We start from the raw sequence: 26407 nt of genomic DNA, 5'->3' as shown, positions 1-26407 counted from the left end.
TATATCCCCGATTAGCTCTTCCTCTAACTAGAGGGAGGAAGTTATTCTTATATGTCTCTAAATACCTAGATAAACAAACCGAGAACTCGGGCCTAGTAGGTAACTATAGTATAAATCTACCGACCAAATGGACTACCGTTATTGATTTCCGCAAAAACCAGGTATAACCGCTTTGCTAGAGCTCCCTTATAGGTATAGAAGAATTCTATATAGGTAGGAGCAAGTCTTAGGATTCTAAATATCCGCTCTAAAGTATTAGGATTAAGGTTTAGCTCCTAGCGAATATATAGGACTACCTATATCTTAGGGTGCTTAATAAAGAAGAATCTATGATATAAGAGGAATAGTTCATACTAGTATTATATTAAGGCTACCTCTAGATAGTCTAAAGGCATTAGGGGATCTTCCGGGTAAGCTACTCTTACCACCTATACAAACTTAGGAGGCATAAGGAACTAATTATCCTAGGTAGTCGTCAAATCTACCGGCCAGTTAGTTATCGAGGGAAGTATAGGCTTAGTATCTTCGTCGATTTCTATATCTTCCTAGATAGAAGATTTGTATCTCTAGCGCTTAACTCTTTCGGTAGATATAGTAGTCGAACTTGCTTGTAGAAGCTTATAGCAAGTTCGAAGGGGAAGTAATATAGGAAGAAATAGTACTAGCCGTCTAAGTAGAGGAAGACGATTATAAGCGAGAGTTAGTTAGAAGGGTAGAAAAGTAGGAAGAAGTTTAAGGAGAAATAGGGGATACTTATCCTTTAAACGATTTAATAGTTAGGGCACTAGAACTACTAAACTTCTATTTGAAGAAGGTATACCTAGGCTAGAATGACCTATTACGTAATAGGTTATACTCCTTTATTACCACTAGATAAAACGTAAGTCAAGGTCATTCCTTAGGGTTATAACAAAGAATGACCTAGTTATATAGGGGCTAACATAGTTACCTATCGGATAGTACTGGAACTAGTAAATATAGCCTAGAATAGCTAGATAAGGAAGGCGTCTAGGAGGAACTAGAAGGTCTATAAATATCCCTAACTTAACCTTCCTCTCCCCTCTCTTTTCTATAACTAATAACTATAAACTATAAATTACTAACTTATAAAAACGCTAAATAAAATGTCTTCCTTGCCTAGTTAAATGGCTAGGCGCCGTTAGGTAAGTATTTTACTAAGCGATTTATTTCTAAATATTAATAGTCCAGGTTTTAAGCAACTCTACGTAAGTCTCCCGACGGTAAATACATATAGGGATAATATTAGGAAGTTAGATCGAAGAAGAAGAGAAGGATCGGTTCCTTTCCCTCTAACTAGAGAGCCGAGCTAACTAAGTGTAGGACTACCTTTACTCCTTCCGGGAGAAGATCTTGAAACCCTAAGGCTCTTTCTTTGGTACCTCTTTACGACTTAGGTTCCGGGGGAAGAAATCGCTAACTACCTAGGGAGTAGCAATACCTAGAAGCTCTTTAACGAGCCGTATACTAGGCCTATTCCCTACCCTAGGGAAGTTATAGCTAGAAGACCGGAGTAGCTTATAAGTCCTGGTCTTAAGACTAACGAGCGAATCGTTAGCTATCTATTTCCCTTATATACTAGGCTATATAGCTAGGGGAAGATATATTTCGGCTAACATTAGTACGATATCGCTATAAGCCTATATAATATTAAAGAGCTTATATTAAGAAAGGAGTACCTAAATGGCTATAACCTCCTAAACCTGCTTTGGTATACGTTAGTATCTTATAAGCTATATATCTATATCTTTCTAGAGGTTATTAGTAACTTAAAGCCTAAGTAATTAGTATTACCTCTATAAAAATAGAAGGATACGGCTGGAAAACGATTCTAGGTAATTCTTTACCACTTATAATAATTATACTAGGCTATAATTATATATAACTAGATAGAGTCCTACCTTTATTATATAGATTCCTATCCTTCTAATGAGCAGAGCTAGAAAGACCTATTTAAGACTCTATAGAATAAGGTTATTCTCCTTAGCTTTCTTTTTCTACCGCCAAGAGGTTATATATACTAGCCAATAGTATAGGCGACGTTAAAGCAAAAGGGTTAGTAGAAATGTGGCGTCTAGGTTGCTAAGTTCTATCGCTTCTACTTTTAGGAGATATAATGGAGAGATAAGGCACGGCTTAAACTTCCCTAGTAGAAGGGCCGTCTATACATAGGGCTAAAAGTGACAGAGGCTAAGAATAAGATGTTAACGCTCTAGCTTGGAATAATCCGGATAGCTCTAGGCTATCTGCCTAATAGCTCCCTCTAGCTAGAAAAGCTAAAGAACCCTTAGGGAGATATCTATCCCTATTAACTACCTAGATAGCCTATAGATAGGTTATTCTATAGGCTACTAGTTCTATAGCTATAGCTATAACTAGGATAGGCGAAATCGGTTATCTCTATCCGGACAGAGGAAGGAGAAGATAATTTACTACTAATAAAGGAGTAACTAGTTATAAAGAAGGATCGTTAGGTCCCCCTAGATGATACTATCTAGCGGTTTCTTAGTAAGGCGCCTAAGGGACTTAGGCTGCCTTAGCTACTCTAATAGGTACTCAAGTACCCCTATAAGCTAAGGATAACTATCTACTAGTATATAGTAGAGTAGGTAGAGGAATAACTTATAGTTATAGAAGGCTAAGGAAAACCTTTAGGGTTATAATAGTAATAACTAGTCAAGTAGGCGCCTTTAGCGATATAATAGCCGCCTAGTTAGACTAAGACAAAGCCGAGTAAGCCGATATAGATACAGGAGATACGCTCGACCTAAGTCGCTAAGAAAGGACAGGCTCGTTAGCATTATCCTAATAATAATCTAGCCAAATAGACTCGGCCCTTACTATTTAAACGTTTAGGGCCTAAAAATCTTAAGCTAATTCCTAAGTACCTGCCGTAGTTTATAGGCTAGGACGCGCTAGATACTAAAGTAAAAGCCTAGTAAAGTGTAACAAACCTAACTCAGACTTCTTCTAAAAGGGTTCAGACGAAGGTAGATTAAGCGGGACAAGCAGGCAGGTCGTCTAAGGGATTCGGTAAAGCCAAAGGGTTTACAACAACACTAGAGTTATCTCTTATAGTAATTAGCAATACTTGGTATAAGTACTGTAATTATAGGTTACTATTACTAGTGAACTCTTAGAGTCTACCTAATGAGTGACTGGCTAGCTATATATATATAATTATCTGTCCCTCTTCAATAGTTATCACTAGTACCATTTCTCCTTTTACCCCGTGATTCCGTGTTGTCGACGGTGACATGTTATTATTACTAGTGAAGACCTTAGTCTTGGCGGTGATAATCTTCTGATTGGTCCGTCAAGTGATTGGCTGTCGGAATGTCCTGTGTCCTGGCTGCAGCCTGTTAGGCTGTCTATGTGCTTATCTGTGATATAAAGGTATCGGGCGTCTAAGAAACGGCCTTTACCTAAAGGTAATAGTAGAGCTAAATAGGCTAAGCGTTATAAGGAACGCAAGTAAGGTTTTAGGTTCGAATTTGCCGGTAAGAGCCTTAGGGCGAATTCGAAGGGGAAGTATAGACTAGGGCTAGAAGTTCTTAATATAACTAGGGAGATATAGGGTATAGTTTTATTTTTCTAGTTCCATAGAGCTTTATTATATATAATAGGTATAAATAGAGGTTACCTATCTAGAGGGTACTAGACAGACAGACAAGGACAATAGATAGCTTTTAATACTCGTTTCACTCTAATAGATTAGAGTAGTAGGACATAGTTCTTCTTTCTTTTGTAAGTTAGAGTATCTTTTTCCATATAAGTAGACTCTTTTACATCTGTCCAGAGGGATATCACTATCGCTGCCTTTGCCTCTATCATCGTTGCCGTCTAGATGGTCGGACTTGCCTGCTATGACCGCGAATACTCGGACGCCCTAGACATTTTGAGCCGAAGCTCCTCCCTATCTGACTAAACGGAGGTTTGGTTCTGGAGGTGCTAAGTGGCGCCTTAGAGGGTTAGCACTAGCTCAATAGGAGGTACGGACGTTTACTATATGAAAGTCTACGGCTAGAGAAGTTCACCCTATAGATATAGCTATTAGTAATAGTTTAATACCTAATAGTAACCCTAACTAGTAGGAGTAGTACCTAGGGGAAGCTACTAAGAAGATAAAGTTTAGGTTAGAATAGAATAGCCTCATTACGTTACGGTTTTCGGACCTAGAGCTAAGGATATAGCTTATAGCCGAATAGCTTAATATACTACTTACGTCTATAGGAAGCTTTCTATCTAACTAGGAGAAGGAACTCTTTATATAGGTCCTATAGAACTAGGAGGCTGCCCTAGTGTAGGATTTTATTAAATGTAGGCAGATTTACCCTGACATTGTCCCTCCTTAGGTTATCTAGACCATTCTTTACATAGTATAGTAATTAAAGAGTATCCCTATCTTGAAGCTATTAATGCTAAAGGTTATTAACCTCCTAAAGCAGCAGATCTAGCAAAGGATTATTAAGCCTAGCTATAGAAGCTACTATAATAACTAGTTCCTAGTCCTTAAAAAGAATAGTAGTCTCTAGCTAATTAATGACGCCTAGAAAGCTAACGCTATAACTATATAGGATATATCTATACCGCCGGCTATAGAGGAATTTAATAAGGACTTTAGTAGTTATAAAGTTATCTCCCTCTTAGACCTATTTTCTAGGTATAACCAAGTTAGCCTTGACAAACAGAGCTAGGATCTTACTACCTTTTAAATGCCTATTAGCCTTTTCTAGATATATACTCTCCTTATAGATAGAACGAACTTTGTTACCTAGTTTTAACGAGCGATAACCTAGATCTTCTAGAACCTAATTCTAGATATCTGCTACGTTTACCTAGATAATATCCATATAAAGGGGCTACGGTCTGACTATAATAGGGAAGAAGTTACCCTTAGGTTATAGAAGTTTATAGTCAATGTCACGGAAATATACATGTAGATGCTACCTGAGCCACTAGCACGAATGGGCTAATCAAGTCAAAGGAACGAAAGGACCAATTATAGCATGGGAAGCATAGTGATTACTACGCTTACTAGTGATTAGGGTGATCACCACTATACGATCACTTACGATCACCATAATCAGGAATGATCACTAGGATTATATATATATATAGATAGTCACTCATTATAATAGACTCTAGGAGTTCACTAGTAGTAACAATCACAATTACAATACTTATACTAAGCATTGCTAATTACTATAAGAGATAACTCTAGTGTTATTATAAACCCTTTAGCTTTACCAAATCCCTTAGACAACCTACCTACTTGTCCCACTCAATCTACCTTCGTCTAAACCCTTTTAGAAGAAGTCTAAGTTAGGTTCGTTACACGTTATTACTACTTCCTTTGTTCTGTCATGGTTCAGAACAGAGGTAACCTCGACCTCGACATCGACATAGCTACTAACGTTATAGCCGAATAGCTACTCACTTAGCTTGGTTAACTCTAGTAACAGATCTAGGAGTTAGACCAGAGAGATAAGGCTGCTTAAGCTCAAATTAAGGAACTCGAGAACCGCGAAAAGTACTTGCAGAAGTTGGTTAACGAGGCCTACGCCAAAATTGAGGCGCTTGAGACCGCTAAAGCGAGCTATATTAAGATCGAACTACCTGGCAAATACGGAGGAACCAAGGAGGATCTTGTAGGATTCCTAATAAACCTCTGATCCTACTTCTGGCTTAATGATAACAAGTTTCTAGACGATAAAGCCAAAGTCCTCTATATAGCTACGAGACTAAAGGGCAAGGTACTTAGATAGTTCGAGCCTATATAGAATGACTATCTCACTAAGGAAGACGAAGACGATTAAGACACGTTTATATAGGCAGTCTTCCGATCTTACGACTGTTTTAAAGAAGAGCTTTAGAAGGTTTTTAATGATAAGGACAAGAAGATTTATACGTAAGAAAGACTCGCTAATCTCCGATGGACCAAGTTAGTAGCCTCTTATACTATATAGTTTAGATAGGACATACTCAAGTCTTAGCTTAACGATAAGGTATTAATGTAACTATTCTATAATGGCTTAAAGGAAAAGGTTAAAGACAAGCTATATAAGTATAATCGGCCTAAGACCCTAGACAAATATATTATATAGGCTATTAGAATCGATGATCGACTCTATATACAAGAGTAGTAGAAACGAGGTCAAATAAATAGAACTACGGTTAAAGCTAATAATAAGAAAAAGCGAGCATACGTTAGTACCTTGTATAGGACGTACCCTAGAGCTATAGATATAGATGTAGCGTAAAAGTAGGACCGGAAGAAGACGACTAAAGACAAGTCCAATGTTACCTATTATAACTACAGAAAGAAAGGGCACTATAAGCGAGAATGTCAAAGCCCGAAGAAAGAGTAGAAGATAGTCCCTAGAAAGGAAATTATAACTATCAACGAAACCACTAAGGACGTTATTAAAATAGTAGCCACGAGCTATAAAGATAGGGGCAGTGATATAGACAGTCTTAGATATGATGACAATGGTAAAGACGAATAAGCACCGTACTCCGAACTGGTTACTATAGACCTAGAGATAGGTCTTGCCAAATAGGACATGCGTATAAGGATCGCGAGCGGACAATGCTTAGGGGAAGGCATGTCCTACGGATCTACCGTAAGAGACGGATAGTAGTAGACAGACCACTATAGACTCTAGAAGAGGTAGTATAACGACATTAATATCGTAATAGGAAGAACAAGCCGAACAGCCGATAGCTGTTTCCTCCGTTAACGAATGCGGAGTACTATGATTAGAGTAGTAGGTTAAGATAGGATAAATCGTTAGCATCGCTATAGACAGAACCAAGTTTGTATACTATTAGAAAACCGAGAGACGAGATAAGACTAGAGAAGTACCGAAGGAATACGAAGGATACCTAGCATTTAAACCGAAATATCTAGAAGGACTACTAGAATATAGCCTATAGGATTACAAGATCAAGCTTAAGGAAGGAGTATAACTAAAGTTCTTTAAGATCTACTATATAAGCTAGATATAGAACGAAGAACTTAAGCGATATTTAGAGGAGAACCTTCAAAGAGGATATATCTGCCTGTCGACATTGCTAGCAGGCTACCTAATCCTATTTATGCCTAAGAAAGACAGAAAGCTATAGTTATATATTAACTATTAGTAACTTAATAAACAGACTATAAAAAACCGATACCTATTACCACTAATCTTATAGCTTCGAGATCAGTTAGCAAGAGCCTAATATTTCACGCGTCTTGACTTGCCATTAGCCTATAACTATATACAGATCAAAGAAGGCAACAAGTAGAAAATAGCCTTTAGGATACCCTATAGCCACTACAAGTACCTTGTCATGCCATTCGGACTTACGAACACGCTAGCAACGTTCCAAGCCCTAATTGATCAAGCTATCCAACCCTTTCTTGACAAATTCGTAGTATATTATCTCGACGATATACTTATCTTCTCTAAGACAATAGACAAACACCAGAAGCACATAAAAGCAGTACTAGACACGCTATACACGTATAAGCTATTAGTTAACAAGGAAAAGAGCAAATTCCATATTAGGAAGACAGTCTTTTTAGGATACGAAATATCCTTAGGACAAATCCGGATGGAACCTTTAAAGATTGAAGCTATCAAGAATTGGCTATAACCGACGTTAGTCACGGAAGTACGAAGCTTCATCGGACTTACAAACTTCTACCAGATATTTATTAGGAACTTTAGAGCGATCATATAACCTTTATACGAACTTACTAGGAAGAACGCTAAATTCCAATGGGAAGAGTAACATAAGCAAGCATTTACGCAGATCCGTAATGCCATTACTAAAGATCTAGTACTAGTACTATTAGACCCTAAGAAGCCATTCGAGGTAGAAACGGACGCTTTAGACTACGCTATCGGAGGACAATTAGGATAACGAGATAGACAAAGAAAGCTATATCTTATAGCCTTCTTTTTAAAGAAGCTCGATAGACTACGTCTTAATTATCTAATTTACGATAAGGAACTACTTACAATTATCAAAGCTTTCAAGGAATAGCGACTATACCTTAGTAGTACGATTAAACCGGTATAAGTATATATAGATTATAAGAATTTACGATACTTCATAATGACGAAGGAGCTCAATAGACGACAAATATAATAGGTAGAATTCCTTATAGAATTTAACTTTAAGATCTGCTATAAGAAGGGCAAAGAGAACGTATAAGCAGATATCTTAAGTTAACAAACGGATTATACGGAAGGACAAACAGGAACGACACCACTATTATTTAAGAAATAGACAGACGGAACGCTATATTACGAAACGTAGATACCTATAGAAGATGATCCACTTGACTCGTTCCTAGAATGCTACGCAATCTTTCGAGAAGAAAGGATTAATAAGGTATAGTATCAAGTAGTACCTAGACCACTAGTACCTAACGGAGTAGAAGAAAGAGATAGAAAACTCTAGTACCAAGGCAAAGCGTATATCTACAACAAAGATCAATAGCTATAAATGATTCGAGAACTCTACGAGTCGAAACTCGGAGGACATAAAGGAGTAATAAAGACTGTCATACAAGTCAAGAAACACTACGACTTTCTACAGTTAACGGTATAAGTTAAGGAAGTCGTACGGAACTACGACATTTGCAATCGAAGCAAAACGGCACGATATAAGCCATATAGGCTACTTTAGCCACTACTAATAGCTGACAAACTATAGAGTTTAGTTACGATAGACTTCATTATGAAGCTGCTAGAATCTAAGGATATAGCTATAGGAGTGACCTATAATAGTATTCTTACTATAGTAGATCGCCTAACCAAGTAAGTATACTTCTTTCCCTACAAGGAGTCCTAGATAGCGGAACAGTTAGCAGACGTGATCTATTGGCAAGTTACATTAGTGTATGCTTGGCCACAAGAATAGATTACCGACAGAGATACAAAGTTTGCGTCGAAGTTCTAGCAAGCATTAATATAACGATTAGGCATTAATAGCAAGCTATTAATGGCATATTACCTATAGACTAACGGATAAATAGAGTAACTAAACCAAGTTATTAAGTAGTACCTCCGCTCTTATGTTAACTACTAGTAAAATGACTAGGTTATACTATTGCCAATAGTATAACTCGCTTATAATATAATGCCAATAGAAACAACCAAAGTCATACCGTTCTTTACAAACTACAGATATAAAGCAGACCTTAGGCAAGGACTAGAGGTCACAGTGCCGAGAGCAGTAGTCAAAGCGGAACAAATGTACGTACTATATGAAAAGCTCAAAAAGGAACTCGAGTTTGTCAAGACCAGAATAAAGAACTACTACAACAAATATAGGCTCGAGAGACCTTACCTAGAGAGGGGAGACAAAGTCTACCTAATTATACGAAATTTACAAACCAAACGACCAAGCATAAAGCTAGACTTTAAGAAGATTAGACCCTTTATTATCAAAGAACGAATTTCGATATCTAACTACCGACTATCGTTACCGTCATCTATATAACTACAGACAAATATTTTTCATATTTCACTTCTCGAACTAGTACCAAAAAATGCCAAGGTTGCTATATATATCGAAGCAAAGGATAAAGAGGAAGAATAGGACGTCGAAGAACTTCTAGATTTATACATTATTAATAGGGAACTATAGTATCTAGTTAAATAGCTTGATTTTAGACTAGAGGACAACTTATAGGAGCTAGTCAAGAACTTGAACTGCCCTGAGAAACTGGAACAGTTCTACTAGCAGAACCCAGATCGACTAAAGGAAAACCCGAGATAGAACCAAAGACGACGCCCTAGTCGATAGCATTAGTAGTATCATTAATCTCTAACAAGGGTATAGCAGGTACCTCTTGCCGCTCTTGCCGCTTAACCGCCTCTAACTCGTCTAAGGTTGACAGACTATACGCTACCATATTAGTACCTTTCTCTACTAAAAACTCCTTCTACTGACGAAGACGCTAGAGCCGTATAAGCTTTTCGGATAACTCATGCTAAGCTTCTTCTAGATAGCATTAGGATTTATCTAGCTTAAGCTCGGCATGACGCTTAGCATCCTTAATATGATACTGCTCCTAGAGAATACGATCTACTAGAACGAACATTAGGAATTATACTTAAAAAAAAAAAAAAAAAGAGACAAGCTTATAGGAAGAAAGCAAGATGCCTAAGCCATTATAAGAACGACCTCGACGAACGTAGGCCTTATAACGCTTTATATACACGATTATTTTATAGACAAGACCTTGTGACGCGCACCAAGAGCAAGGCATAACGACAAAACCGTTCTTAGCGATATTCTAAGCAAGGGAAGCACGGTAACGTATAGAATACGACTTCCGTTTCTCTACTAGCATCTTGTCAACATGGCGACCATAACGCAGAAACAGGAAGAATGCAGTACTTACAAGCAAAGGGTGTTGGCACTATTTGAAACAGCCTAAGAGGGCTTTCGGGTCGAAAGCCTTAGAGGAGGGGCATCATGTCACGGATAAGTATATAGACGGCCTAGCAGGCTGCAGCCAGGACGTAGGACATTCCGACAGCCAATCACTTAATAGACCAATTAGAAGATTATCACCGCCAAGACTAAGGTCTTCACTAGTAATAATAATATATCATCGTCGATAACGCGGAATTATAGAGTAAAAGGAGAAATAGTACTAGTGATAACTATTGAAGAGGGGCAGATAATTATATATATATAGCTAGCTAGTCACTCGTTGAGTGGACTCTGAGAGTTCACTAGTAGTAACAATCACAATTATAGTACTTATACCAAGCATTGCTGATTACTGTAAGAGACAACTCTAAGTGTTGTTGTAAACCCTTTGGCTTCACCGAATCCCTTAGACGACCTGCCTGCTTGTCCTGCTCAATCTACCTTCGTCTGAACCCTTTTAGAAGAAGTCTGAGTTGGGTTCGTTACACTTTAAAACCTCGTTTCCGAATCCTAAATAGTTCTAGCGTCGCTAATCCGCATTTCGGAGTTTCTATCCTTCTAGATAGACATTAAACTCCTTTAAACTCTTTGTCCTATAATTCCTACCGTCTTTACTAGTGGTATTATTACATTAGGGCAAGAGTAGTTCCCTAGCCTACCGCCAAATATACCGATCTCTTAGCACCTATATTCGCTCTTCTTACTTTCCTAATAATCTTACTATATACGCCTCTACGTATATGTCCTCGCTCCTCTATTATAAATATTACTATCTTACTATACTTAAAGTCTAGTGGTCTAGTTTAGACTTAGAGCTAAGCTCTCCCTAATTAAGCCCCTAAAATATAAGCTAGTGCTAACCCTCTAGGGTGCTACTTAGCACCTCTAGAACTAAACCTCCGTCTGGTCAGATAGGGAGGAGCTTCGGCTTAAAATATCTAGGGCGTCCGAGTATTCGTGGTCATAGTAGGCAAGTCCGACCATCTAGACGGCAACGATAATAGAGGCAAAGGCGGCAATAGTAATGTCCCTCTAGACAGATATAAAAGAGTCTACTTACGTGGAAAAAGATACTCTAACTTATAAAAGAAAGAAGAACTATATCCTGCTACTCTAATCTATTAGAGTAAAACGAGTATTGAAAGCTATCTATTGTCCTTGTCTATCTGTCTGGTACCCCCTGGATAGGCAACCCCTATTTATACCTATTGTATATAATAAAGCTCTACGGAACCGGAAAAATAAAACTGTACCCTGTGTCCCTCTGGTTATATTAAGAACTTCTAGCCCTAGTTTACTATAACTCTTTTCTAACCTCTAACGCAAGTTTCCTAAGCGTTTTCTGTCTATCTAGATAGCTAGGCTCGTCCGTTTCGCCCTCTATTTCCTAGTATCTCTATTTTAAAGTATTCTATCTAGTAAGATAAAATGTCGAAACTTTAGTAAGTATGTCGATAAGAGGTAGGTAAGAAATCCTTAATATTATATTAGAAATGGCTTTATTAGCCTAATTATTAAGAAATCTAAGTAGAATTTCGTTATCCTAAACGTTAGCGAACGTAGGGGTAGCAATAGTCGTCGTAACTAAATACTAGAGTTTATCCTCTATAAGTTAATGTTTTCTTTCGAACGTCGTTTTAACTATAACGTCTAAGACAACCGACGCTTTAATTAATTTATTCTTAGCGATAATATTTGCTATAACTAGACGGCTAGCTTCATAACTAAACGTTAGGCTTATATTATAGATAAATAGTATACCTAGTAAGATTTAGTGCCTACTAGTATCTCTATCTAAAACGAAGAAATGCTTATAGATTAAGATAGCCCCTAAGATAATCGTATTAACCGTTTTCCTAGTAAATGGCCTACTATTATAAAGACCCTAGGAAATTACTATTATTATCTGTATAGGGAGATAGTATCTCTATACTAGGCTAAGGGTAATTATATTATACTTAGATCTGGTATTAATTAGAGCAAGTACCTTCTTACCCCTTAGGTCCTTAAAGTTATAATAGAGCATTAATAGTATATATATCTGTATAAGTATACCTATCTAGATCTTCTAGCTAGTAAAGAATATATAGATTAGAGCCTAGAAGGATATTTTGATTTCTTCTAAATTTAGCTAGTCTCGCCGTCTAATAAGGTAGTCGCTTCAGAAATTATCCGTTATAACAGCCTACTAGCTATTACTAGTAACTCCTAGAAATGCTAGAACCGTAATCATAGACTCTTCTCCCTTAACGCTACTCTATCTACCTAGACGGCTAAGGTATATCTTAACCTCTTATAGCGCTCTCCCTCTTGTTTACAAAGCTAGCTTATTAGGGAAGGGAATAGCCAAGCTCTTATACTCGATTACCTCCTAAGGACTTTTATAATCCTGCTTAAGGAATGTAATTAGCGTATTCTTAAACGCTAGGGAGATCCCTAAGACCTTATTAATAGTAAGTATCTTCGTTTAAAGAGCCTTACTAACTAGAGAGAGTATATTATAGGCTATATTCTCCTTGGTCGATTTCTCTAATTCCTTAAAGTAAATAGTTTATTTCTATCCGGCCAGAGGGAGAGCTCCCTTACTAGCTAGATCGGTAGCCCTCTTAGTAATAGCTATAACCCCTTAGCTTATAGCTAGAAGGTAAGCTCTTCTTACTTCTATATTCCTTTTTAGTAATTAAATAATCTTTACTTTATTAGTCCCCTCTTGCCTAATAGGATCCTATATTAGCTTGTCTTCTATTTCCATAAAATGGCACTTTATAGAGGTAATACTCTATACTATAGTCACTATATTGCTATCCCTATTAGAAATATCTTTATTATTAACCTCTAACTTGATAGTATTAAAAGCTTATATTACCATCTGGCAAACTATAATACGTCTACCGGTAAACCCTTATAGTTAGTAGCAAAAACGGGGTCGTCTGTCTAAGACACTGTCCGTTTCACCTATTAGATAAGGGTATATCTACCTTACTTACGATCTATCTAGAAATTAATCTCCCTAGCCTTAGTATAGTTATAGATTAACTCCAGGGAAACTCTTTTATTATTAGTAAGGCGATTAAGGGAGGTTATAATTACTTCTAATAGGTATAAACCTTTAATATATTAGAGGAAGGCTTTATTAGTAATAAGGTTTGAATCTAGATAGTACTTTTAATTATATTCCTTTTAGTAGCTCTCTATAAACCGTTAATATAGCTCCTAACTAGGAAGATCTAGCTAAAGAGAGATATAAGTACAAATGATATACTACTAGGTCCCCTAATTAGCTATAGTAGCTATATCCTTACTAAGGATTTTAACTTACTAGCTTTCTAAAAGAGTAGGATCTTACTTACCTAAGATCTACTTAAAACCAAGCTAATAGATAAGACCATTATAGATATCCTTTGCTAGGATTGGATACCTATAGGCAAAGTACGTCTAGTTACTATAGTAATAGTAGCTACAAGACATGGCTAAGGTTGAACTTAGCCGGAATCCGCCGCTCTTCTTCTTCTTCTAAGACTCTTAAGTAGCCGATAGGTAGGTCCGGATCTTCTTGATCTCGTCGTTACTTAGATCGTCCGTCCGGTTACAGGAATACCTACCCCTATCTAAGGATTTACAGCCGACTTTGCCCTTATTAATCTAAAGCTTATATAAGGTATCTATAAGCCTATTAACGATCTTATCGAAGGTAGTGTCTCTCTAGGTAGATGAACCTAAAGGACCCTCCTATATCTAGGGAGCTAAAGGACTTTTCTCGATAATCTAGCTTACCTATAGTTTAACTTTTCCCCCTTTCGGATTTAGCTTATAGTATACTAACCGAACGTTAACTCCCTTATATAGATATTCCTATATAAAGTTATAGAAATCCTCTTACTTTATATTATTAACCTGCGAATTACCCTTCTTATAGACCTAAAGACTAGTCTAGAGAGTAAAGGGAAATCTATCTTATACCTTCTAGATAGCTAACGACTAATAGATCACTTTCTTCTTCTTTAGCACTTAGGTAAGTAAGACGTTAACGTACTCTAGATAGTCGTAGATAGACTTAGCTAAATCTATACACTAGGAATCTAAAAGACGTTCTAACTCCTAAGTAGAGGTTTCCTAGCGAGAGTCGTTCTACTTCTAACGTTCCTTAATAGTAGCTTCAAAAGTAGCCTAATCCTTTTTCTTTAACTCCGGCTACTAGTTAAGGATTTCCTAAAGGTTATCTATATATTACTACTTAAAGTAGGAGATCTTATTACTATCATCTCTACTAAAGATCTTATAAGCTTTTTCAAAACGCTTTAAGGTATTTGGTAGCGTTATAACTAGAGAAGAGACTAGGTAATCCCTTATCTATCGGCAAAAGGAATATTACCTAAATAACTTTAGTAAGTCTATCTACTATAATATCCGCTTAAGTATAACGCTTAACTTCCAAGTCTAAGGTAAGGTTTCTAAACTCTAGCAATTAAGGTAATTCTAATAGTATCTTTCCTAATAAGGTTTCGGTATACCTAGATATAAGAGACGTTAAAAGTAGCAATTCTAATTAAGGTATTTATTAAACTATTAAGAAAAATAATACCTAAGGTTACTATCCTTAATCACGCCTTCCTATTTAGGTAACTTCCTTAAAGATAACTTTTCTATCTAAATAGCTAATCTAGGAAGACTTCTTCCTTTCCTTTAAGTCTTCTTATAATTAGCAAGATCGAACGTAAACTTAGTCTATCATTTTTACTCCTTTGGAGTATACCTAGTAAAGCTATTCCTAAACCCTCTAATAAGGGATCCCCTATAATAATAACGCTCTAACCCCTAAAGTTAGAACTCCTAGAATAATAAGATAAATCTATACTAGACTACTAAAGAGTAACGGTATATAAGTAGACATACCCTTACCAGTAAGCGTTAATACCAAGGTAACTAGGGCTAAGATAGCTATAAAGCTCTTCTCTAGTGCCTATATAACTCTAAAATCTCGTTTCCGAATCCTAGACAATTCTAGCGTTATAGATCTACATTTTAGAGTTTTTATTCCTCTAGACAGACATCGAACTTCTTTAAACTTATCATTCTACAATTCCTACTATCTCTACTAGCGGTGTTATTACGTTAAGGCAAGAGTAGTTCCCTAGCCTACCGCTAGATATACCAATCTCTTGGCACCTATATTCGCTCTTTTTACTTTCCTAATAGTTTTACCGTATACGCCTCTATATATATGTCCTCGCTCTTCTATCGTAAATATTACTATCTTACTACGCTCGAAGTCTGGTAGTCTAGTTTAGACTTAGAGCTGAGCTTTTCCCTAATTAAGCCCCTAAAATATAAGCTAGTACTAACCTTCTAAGGTACTACTTAGTACCTCTAGAACTAAACCTTTGTCTAGTCAAATAGGGAGGAGCCTTGGCTTAAAATGTCTAAGGCGTCTAAGTATTTATAGTTATAGTAGGCAAGTCTGACCATCTGGATAGTAACGACAATAAGGGTAAAGGCAGTGATAGTAATGTCCCTTTAGACAGACGTAAAAGAGTCTATTTACATAGAAAAAGATATTCCTAACTTATTAAGCTAGTGCCAACCCTCTAAGGCGCCACTTAGCACCTCTAGAACCAAACCTCTGTCTAGTCAGATAGGGAGGAGCTTCGGCTCAAAATGTCTAGGGTATCCGAGTATTCGCGGTCATAGCAGGCAAGTCTAACCATCTAGACGGCAACAATAATAGAGGCAAAGGCGGTGACAATGATGTCTCTCTAGACAGATATAAAAGAGTCTACTTACGTGGAAAAAGATACTCTAACTTACAAAAGAAAGAAGAACCACATCTTGCTACTCTAATCTATTAGAGTAAAACAAGTATTAAAAGCCATCTATTATCCTTGTCTATCCGTCTAGTACCCCTTAGATAGGCAACCCCTATTTATACCTATTATATATGATAAAGCTCTACGGAACTAGAAAAATAAAACTATACCCTATATCCCTCTGGTTATATCAAGAACTTCTAGCCCTAGTCTATACTTCTTCTTCGAATTCGCCCTAAGGCTCCTACTAGCGAATTTAAACCTAAAACCTCACTTGTGTTCCTTATAACGCTTAGCCTGTTTAGCTCCACTATTACCTTTAGGCAAAGGCCGTTTCTTAGACGCCTAACGCCTTTACTAGGCTTCTACTTTAATATCTAGCACGTCCTAGCCTATAAACCATGGCAGGTACTTAGGAACTAGCTTAAGATCTTTAGGCCCTAAACGTTCGAATAGTAGGGGCCGAGTCTATTTGGCTAGATCATTGTTAAGATAATGCCGATAAGCCTATCCTTTCTTAGCGGCTCGGGTCGAGCGTATCTCCCGTGTCTATATTAGCTTACTTGGCTTTGTCTTGGTCTAACTAGGCGGCCGTCGTATTACTAAAGGCGCCTACTTGACTAGTTACTACTATTATAATCCTAAAGGTTTTCCTTAGCCTTCTATAGCTATAAGTTATTCCTTTACTTACTTTACTATATACTAGTAAATAGTTATCCTTAGCTTATAGGGGTACTCGAGTACTTATTAGAGTAGCTAAGGTAGCCTAAGTCCCTTAGGTACCTTACTAAGAAACCGCTAGATAGTATCGTCTAGGGGGACCTAATGATCCTTCTTTACGACTAGTTACTCCTTTATCGGTAGTAGATTGTCTTCTCCTTCCTTTGTCTAGACAGAGATAACCGATTTCGCCTATCCTAATTATAGCTACAGCTATAGAACCGGTAACCTATAGAGTAGCTTATCTATAGGCTACCTAGGTAGTTAATAGGGATAGATATCCCCCTAAGGGTTCTTTAGCTTTTCTAGCTAGAGGGAGCTATTAGGCAGATAGCCTAGAGCTATCCGGATTATTCCAAGCCAGAGCGTCAATATCTTATTCTTAGCCTCCGTCACTTTTAGCCCTACGTATAGACAGCCCTTCTACTAGGGGAGCTTAAGCTATGCCTTATCTCCCTATCGTATCTCCTAAAAGTAGAAGCGACAGAACTTAGCGACCTAGACGCTATATTCCTACTAACCCTTTTACTTTGACGTTACCTATACTATTGGCTAGTATATATAACCTCTAAGTAGTAGAAAAAGAAAGCTAAAGAGAATGACCTTATCCTATAGAGTCTTAAATAGGTCTTTCTAGCTCTACTTATTAGAAGGATAGGAATTTATATAATAAAGGTAGGACTCTATCTAGTTATATATAGCTATAATCTAATATAATTATTATAAGTAGCAAAGGATTACCTAGAATCGTTTTCTAGCTATATCCTTCTATTTTCGTAGAGGTAATACTAACTACTTAGGCTTTAAGTTACTAATAGCCTCTAGAAAGATATAAACGTATAGCTTATAAGACACTAATATATACTAAAGCAGGTTTAGGAGGTTATAGCCGTTTAGGTACTCCTTTCTTAATATAAGCCCTTTAATATTATATAAGCTTATAGTAATATTATATTAACGCTAGCCGAAATATATCTTCCTTTAGCTATACGGCCTAGTATATAAGGGAAATAGGTAGCTAACGATTCGCTCGTTAGTCTTAAGATCAGGACTTACGAGCTACTCCGGTCTTCTAGCCACGACTTCCCTAGGGTAGGGAATAGGCCTAGTATACGGCTCGTTAAAGAGCTTCTAGGTATTACCGCTCCCTAGGTAGTTAGCGATTTCTTCCCCTAGAACCTAAGTCGTAAGGAGGTACCAAAGAAAGAGCCTTAGGGTTTCGGGATCTTCTCCTAGAAGGAGTGAAGGTAGTCCTACACTCGGTTGGCTCGGCCCTCTAGTTAGAGGGAGAGGAACCGATCCTTCTCTTCTTCTTCGATCTAACTTCCTAACGTTATCCCTATATATATTTGCCGTTAGGAGACTTATATAGAGTCGCTCAAAACCTAGATTACCAATATTTAGAAATGAATCGCTTAGTAGAACACTTGCCTAACGGTACCTAGCCATCTAACTAGGCAGGGAAGATATTTTATTTAGTATTTTTATAAGTTAGCGATTTTTAATTTATGGTTGTTAGTTATAGAAAAGAGAAGGGAGAGGAAGGTTAAGTTAGGGGTATTTATAGACCTTCTAGTTCCTCTTAGACACCTTCCTTATCTAGCTATTCTAGGCTATATTTACCGGTTCCGGTACTATCCGATAGGTAACTACATTAGCCCCTATATAACTAGGTTATTCTTTGTTATAACCCTAAGGAATGACCTTGACTTACGTTTTATCCGGTGGTAATAAAGGAGTATAACCTATTATATAATAAGTCATTCTAGCCTAGGCATACCTTCTTCGAATAGAAGTCTAGTAGTTCTAGTGCCCTAACTATTAAATCGTTTAAAGGATAAGTATCCCCTATTTCTCCTTAAACTTCTTCTTACTTTTCTACCCTTCTAACTAACTCTTACTTATAATCGTCTTCCTTTACTTAGACGGCTAATACTACTTCTTCCTATATTACTTCCCCTTCGAACTTGCTATAAGCTTCTACAAGCAAGTTTAACTACTATATCTATTAAAAGAGTTGAGCACTAGAGATATAAATCCTCTATCCAGGAAGATATAGAAATCGATAAGGATACTAAGCCTATACTTCCCTCGATAACCAACCGGCTAGTAGATTTAATGACTACCTAGGATAATCGGTTCTTTACGCCTCCTAAGTTTATATAGGTGGTAAGAGCAGCTTACCTAGAAGATCCCCTAATACCTTTAGACTATCTAGAGGTAGCCTTAATATAGTACTAGTATAAACTATTCCTCTTATACTATAGATTCTTCTTTATCAAGCACCCTAAGATATAGGTAGTCCTATATATTTGCTAGGAGCTAAACCCTAATCCTAATACTTTAGAGCAGATATTTAGAATCCTAAGACTTGCTCTTACCTATATAGAATTCTTCTATACCTATAAGGAAGCTCTAGTAAAGCGGTTATACCTGGTTTTCGCGGAAATTAATAATGGTGGTCTATTTGGTCGGTAGATTTATACTATGGTTGCCTGCTAGGCCCGAGTTCTCGGTTTGTTTATCTAGGTATTTAGAGATATATAAGAACAACTTCTTCCCTTTGGTTAGAGGAAGAGCTAATCAGGGATATAGGAATCCGGTACTATACTAAGCCTACAAATAGTCCTACTAAAGGTCGATAACTAAGGTTACCCCTCTAAGGAACAAGAAGCCTATCACTATTTACGCTATATAGCCATTCTATAGCTACGTTTTAATAGGTCCTGTCCTAGACAGACGGTATAGAAACTGCTACTAGAGTGACAAGAAGTGCTTGTAGGAAGATATAGTTAACGATAGCTCCTAAGATCCTAACCCTTAGCTTATAGGTTAGGCCAAATTTGACCTTAATAGCTAGCTAAAGAACGTCTAGCTAGCAATATAGAAAAAGAGCTCTCTAATTTTGACAGATTTAGATAGTATAGTTAGGGATTAATAGGTAGCTTATAAACAGGGTAAACGGTAATTATGAGTAGGGAATTAGAGATTTAGGGAAAAGGGGCAAAGGTAGTATAGAAAAGGGGTAATCAGGGGTTTAGGTAGTAAAGAGTAAATAGAAATAAAATCGAACGGGGTTAACTTATACTCCTATTAATGGTTTAAAGGTCAAAATCCGGGTGGTTTCCCTCTAGTTAGTTCGACTATAAGCTCCTACCGTTACTATCGTTACTCTTAGGCTTTAGATCTAGTAAGTTAGTCACTTAGTTATAGTTACCTAGTTCATCTAGGAGCTTCCTCTTCTACTACTACTTCCTTAAGTACTTCCGGTAGTAAAGAACCTACTTAGTTCTAGGGGTTTTACTTACCTAGAAAACTATTAGATTCGTTAGCTTTAAGCTAAACTCCATCCTGCTTAAAAAACTTCTTAACGCGGTTCATAAAATATAGTATCTATATAGTTATACTATTAAGAGTCTCTAAGTAGTAGGTATTTCTATCCCTGACTTCCTAGACCTGGTACAGGCTATACCACTAATACTAGAGTTTTCGAAACAAGCTTATATTAATCTGCCAAATATTATTATATACTAGAATAAGATCCCCTACCTTAACTTAAGCATTCTGGGCTCTAAATTTACAATAGTAGGCTTTATTTCGGCGTTTAGCCATTTTTCATCTAGCTTTGGCAACTTTTTTAGCGGCAACTTCTAGATCGAATTCTATATCGAGCAGCACCTTAGTATAGAGTTCTAGTAGTTATAGACGGGCTTCTGCTTGATTTTCCCTGTCTGGTCGGACGGCTATAGAGTCCTAGTAAAGAATTTGCCAGGTAAGGACATTATTTTCGATTAGGCTAATAGGATTATAGTTATAGATAAGGTTAAAGGGTAAGCGGCTATAGCTATTTTAAACGGTAGTATAGTTAGCGTGTAGGATATAGGGAAAAAGCTATTACTAATTCTTTCTAGTCCCTATAGTTATCTTTACTAAGGTAGCTATAATAGGTATATACCTAGCCTTACTAATACCGTTAGCCCTAGAGTTATAGGGAAAAATGATAATATATTTTACCCCTAGTTCCTCTAGGATAGCTTTTACTTCCCCTTTGAATTTAGATCTTTTATTAATGACTATAACTATTAGGAGTCCCTAACAAAGGAGAATATTATAGTTAATAAAGTTCTTTATCGCTCTAGCTGACTTATTAGGTAAGACTTTAGCTTCCACAAATCCTAAAAGATTGTTACACGCCTCGAGGAGGAAACAAGGCTTCCCCCTCTGGTCAGAGGGTATGAACTAGATATCTAAGTGCTATTTCGTAAATAGGATTAGAGAAGGTTCTAAATGCAAATGCACCTCCTTAAATCTTTTAGTATCCTATACCTAATACTCTAGGTAGGTATAAATTTACTTAGCCATGTTAACGTACATTCCCTTCTAGTAATAGTAGTTAGTAACCCTCTGGTAAGTAGCTTCTCTACCCTTATAGCCTATCTCATCGTAGCAGGCTTAGAAAATTCGTCGCCTTTCTTCTGAGGTATCTACTATATAGTAAGGATTCTAGGTATCGTTCGCTAGCCAAAGGAATAGATGCCTCTTATCTACTAAATATTTAAGCGCTTCCTTCTTAAACAGATGCCGCCATTAGTGTAGTTAGATGGCCATAGGTTCTTCTAGAGTGGCCAAGTACTATACGATGGCTCTAGAGTGTTTAGAGTATCCTTCTTTAAGGTTTAGGTCTATAGGTTTAGGAGAATCGCTAACGCGGTTAGTATAGATTTACACGTTAACCTAATCGTTAATATCCTCTTCGTTTACTTTCTCTATCTAGTTAGACAGACTAGGAAGCTTCTATAAAAGCCTATTAGTAATAGTATTTTTAGAACCTAGGATATACTTGACCTTAAAGTCAAATAGCTAAATCTATACGATCTACTATATTATTAAGGCTCTAGGTATATCACTAGCTATACTATTTAACTAGTAAACTAAGACTAGAGCGTCTATTTCTACGATAAAGTAAACGCTATAAAGGTACTATTAGAAACGTTTTAATAGGAAAAGTAGTTTATAGAGCTCCTGTTTAGTAAGGTTATACTATTTCTCTGCCTTAGACTATATCCTACTCTCGAACCGGCATAGGTACCTCTTTTTGTTAGGGCCGACTTATTTAATGACTCCTCCCTAACCGAAAAGACTTATATTGGTCATTAGGTATATCTGACTATACCTAAGGTTATCGAAAACAAGTAGCGCGAGGACTAGGGTAGTGGTTATTCGAGTTTAGAGTTCCTTTATAGCTTGCTATTAAGTAAGGCCCTATTCCTAATAGGTATTCTTCTTTATTAGGTTATATAACGGCCGAGCAATCGTAATAAAGTGCTCTATCTAGATCTAGTAATAGCTAACGATCCTATAACAAACCTAACTCAGACTTCTTCTAAAAGGGTTTAGACGAAGGTAGATTGAGCAGGACAAGCAGGCAGGTCGTCTAAGGGATTCGGTAAAGCCAAAGGGTTCATAACAACACTAGAGTTGTCTCTCACAGTAGTTAACAACGATGCTTAGTATAAGTACTATGATTATGAGGGTTACTATCACTGGTAAACTCTCAGAGTCCACCGTAACGAGTGACTATCTACATATATATATAATCCTAGGATTACTAACAGTCGTAGTGATCCTCTATACTAGCTTACCTAGCTCATGTCATGAGCTAGTGATCCTCTGCTAGGATCATCTCTTACTAAGTATAATCCTGTCCTGATTAGTCTATCATTCCTTCGGCTTGATTGGCCTGTTTGCGCCAGTAGCTTAGGCGGCATCTATATATATATTTCTATGACACGATGCCCTCCCTCTAAGGCTTTTGACCCGAAAGCCCTCTTTAGGTCGCTTTAAATAGTACTAATATCCTTTTCTACGTATACCTTGTAATTTTTCCCTTTTTCCGTACTATTAGTAGCTAATAAAATAATAGATTATATCTCTAAGCGCTAATCTTCGAAATCCTAATAGCGTGCTACGCTTGCTTCTTTTATTGATTCTTCTAGCATAGATGTCATGCCGTGTTTGTAGTGTTTTAAGCGGAACTTGGCTTGTCGTATAGCGTTAGGCTCTTCTTACTATGGCAAGTACGTACGTTAGGGTCGTTCTTACGATAGTTCCGATATAGTGTCTGCTTGTTCGTAACCTAGTTCATTGCCTTAATGTTTGTAGCTAACCTTTTATAGTAACGAAGATTATATCTAAATAAAAACGTGTAGAGCAAGAAGAGGCTGATGCTAAAGAGGCCCTTTTTGTTCTTTAGACTTAACTTTAGACGGCTATCGGTCGATTAGCTTGTCTTCGTCACTAGAAATGTTTCTTGAAGGAGCGGGGTTCCAAGCTATTTCGTTAAGATATATAGTCTCTAGAGGAAATTAAAGCGGAAGAACGGAGGGTGTAAGATTCCAAGGCACGTATTATTAGTGACATATAGTCCTAGGGTGCTAATGTCCTATTTAACTAGTCTTCTTTAGGCTTAGATTTATTAGAGGCTGACTTAGCCATTTTGTCTAAGCTAGTGCCTATAGTCGATCTAGGTTCTGCTAATAGAACTATTCTACTTTCTTAGGGCAGTTTAAGTTCTTAACTAGTTCCTATAAGTTATCTTCTAATCTAAAATCAAGCTATTTAACTAGGTACTATAGTTCTCTATTAATAATATATAAATCTAGAATTTCCTCGACGTTCTATTCTTCCTCTTCGTTCTCTACTTCGATATATATAGTAACCTTAGCGTTCTTTGGTACTAGTTCGAGAAGTAAAATATAAAAAATATCTGTCTATAGTCGTATAGATAATAGTAACGATAGTCGGTAATTAGATGTCGAAATTTATTCTTTAATAATAAAGGGTCTGACTTTTTTAAAGTCTAGCTTCATGCTTAGTTGTTTGGTTTATAAGTTTCGTATAATTAGGTAGACTTTGTCTCCCCTTTCTAGGTAAGGTCCCTCGAGCCTATGTTTGTCGTAGTAATTCTTCATTCTGGTCTTGATAAACTCGAGTTCCTTTTTGAGCTTTTCATATAGTACGTATATTTGTTTTGCTTTGATTGCTGCTTTCGGCACTATAACCTCTAGTCTTTGCCTAAGGTCTACTTTATATCTGTAGTTTGTAAAGAATGGTATAACTTTGGTTATTTCTATTAGTATTATATTATAAGCGAGTTATACTGTTAGCAATAGTATAACCTAGTCGTCTTGCTAGTAGTTGACATAAGAACGGAGATACTGGCTCGATAACTTGGTTTAGTTACTCTGTTTGTCTGTCAGTCTATAGGTAATATGCCGTTAATAGCTTACTATTAACGCCTAATCGTTACATTAACGCTTGCTAGAACCTTAATACGAACTTAGTATCTTTATTAGTAATCTATTCTTACGGCCAAGTATATACTAATGTAACTTGCTAATAGATTACGTCTACTAACTGTCCTACTATCTAGGACTCCTTATAGGGAAAGAAGTATACCTATTTAGTTAAGCAATCTACTATAGTAAGAATACTATTGTAGATTACTCCTATAGCCGTATCCTTAGATTCTAGTAACTTTATAATAAAGTCTATTATAACTAAACTCTATAGTTTGTCAGCTATTAGCAGTGGCTAAAGTAGCCTATACGGCTTGTATTATGCTATTTTGCTTCGATTACAAATATCGTAGTTTTATATGACTTGCTTAACTCGTACCGTTAACTATAGAAAGTCGTAGTGTTTCCTGACTTATATAATAGTCTTCGTAACTCCTTTATATCCTCCGAGTTTCGACTCGTAGAGTTCTCGAATCATCCGTAGCTATTGATCCCCGTCGTAGATATATGCTTTGCCTCGGTACCAGAGTTTCCTATCTCTTTCTTCTACTCTATTAGGTACTAGTAGTCTGGGTACTACTTGATACTATGTCTTGTTAATCCTTTCTTCTCGAAAGATTATATAATACTCTAAGAACGAGTTAAGTAGATCATCTTCTATAGGTGTCTACGTTTCGTAATATAGTATTCTGTCTATTTGTTCCTTGAATAATGATAGTGTTGTTTCCGTTCGTCCTTCCGTGTAATCTGTTTGTTAGCTTAAGATATCTGCTTATATATTCTCTTTGCCCTTCTTATAGTAGATCTCGAAGTTAAATTCTATAAGGAATTTTGCCTATCGTATTTATCGTCTATTAAGTTCCTTTGTTATTATAAAGTATCGTAAGTTCTTGTAATCTGTATATACTTGTACTAGTTTAGTTATACCGCTAAGGTATAGTCGCTATTCTTTAAAAGCTTCGACAATCGTAAGTAATTCCTTATTGTAGATTAGATAATTAAGATATAGTCTATCGAGCTTCTTTAAAAAGAAGGCTATAGGATATAGCTTTCCTTGTCTATCTCGTTATCCTAATTGTCCTCCGATAGTATAGTCCAAAGCGTCTATTTCTACCTTAAATAGCTTCTTAAGGTCTAGTAGTACTAGTACTAGATCTTTGGTAATAGCGTTACAGATCTATATAAATGCTTACTTATATTATTCTTTCTATTAGAATTTAGTATTTTTCTTAGTAAGTTTGTATAAAGGTCGTACGATCGCTCTAAAGTTCTTAATAAACATCTAGTAGAAGTTTGTAAATCTAATAAAGCTTTATACTTCCGTAACTAACGTTAGTTATAGCTAATTCTTAATAGCTTTAACCTTTAAAGGTTCTATCCGAATTTGTCCTAGGGATATCTCGTATCCTAAAAACACCGTTTTTCTAATGTGGAATTCGCTCTTTTCTTTATTAACCAATAGTTTATATATGTATAGCGCGTCTAGTACTACTTTCACGTACTTCCGGTGTTTGTCTATCGTCTTAGAGAAGATAAGTATATCGTCGAGATAATATACTATAAATTTGTCGAGAAAGGGTCAGATAGCTTGATTAATCAGGGCTTAGAACGTTACTAGCATATTTATAAGTCCGAATGGCATGACGAGGTACTTATAGTGGCCATAGGGTATCCTAAAGGCCGTTTTCTACTTGTCGCCTTCTTTAATCTATATATAGTTATAGGCCGATGGCAAGTCAAGACACGTAAAATATTAAGCTCCTGCTAACTAATCTTAGAGCCATGAGATTAGCGGTAACGGGTATTAGTTTTTCATAGTCTATTCGTTAAGTTACTAATAGTTAACATATAACTATAGCTTTCTATCTTTCTTAGGTATAAATAGGATTAGGTAGCCTACTAGCAATGTTAATAGGCAGATATATCCTCTTTAAAGGTTCTCCTCTAAATATCGCTTAAGTTCTTTATTCTAAGTCTAGCTTATATAATAGATCTTAAAGAACTTTAGTTATACTCCTTCTTTAAGCTTGATCTCGTAATCCTATAGGCTATATTCTAGTAGTCCTTCTAGATGCTTCGGTTCGAATGCTAGGTATCCTTTGTATTCTTTCGGTACTTCCCTAG

This window comes from Thermothelomyces thermophilus, chromosome 6, assembly GCF_000226095.1.
Source record: "Thermothelomyces thermophilus ATCC 42464 chromosome 6, complete sequence".
Classification (NCBI taxonomy): Eukaryota; Fungi; Ascomycota; class Sordariomycetes; order Sordariales; family Chaetomiaceae; genus Thermothelomyces; species Thermothelomyces thermophilus.
This window is presented reverse-complemented; position numbering follows the sequence as displayed.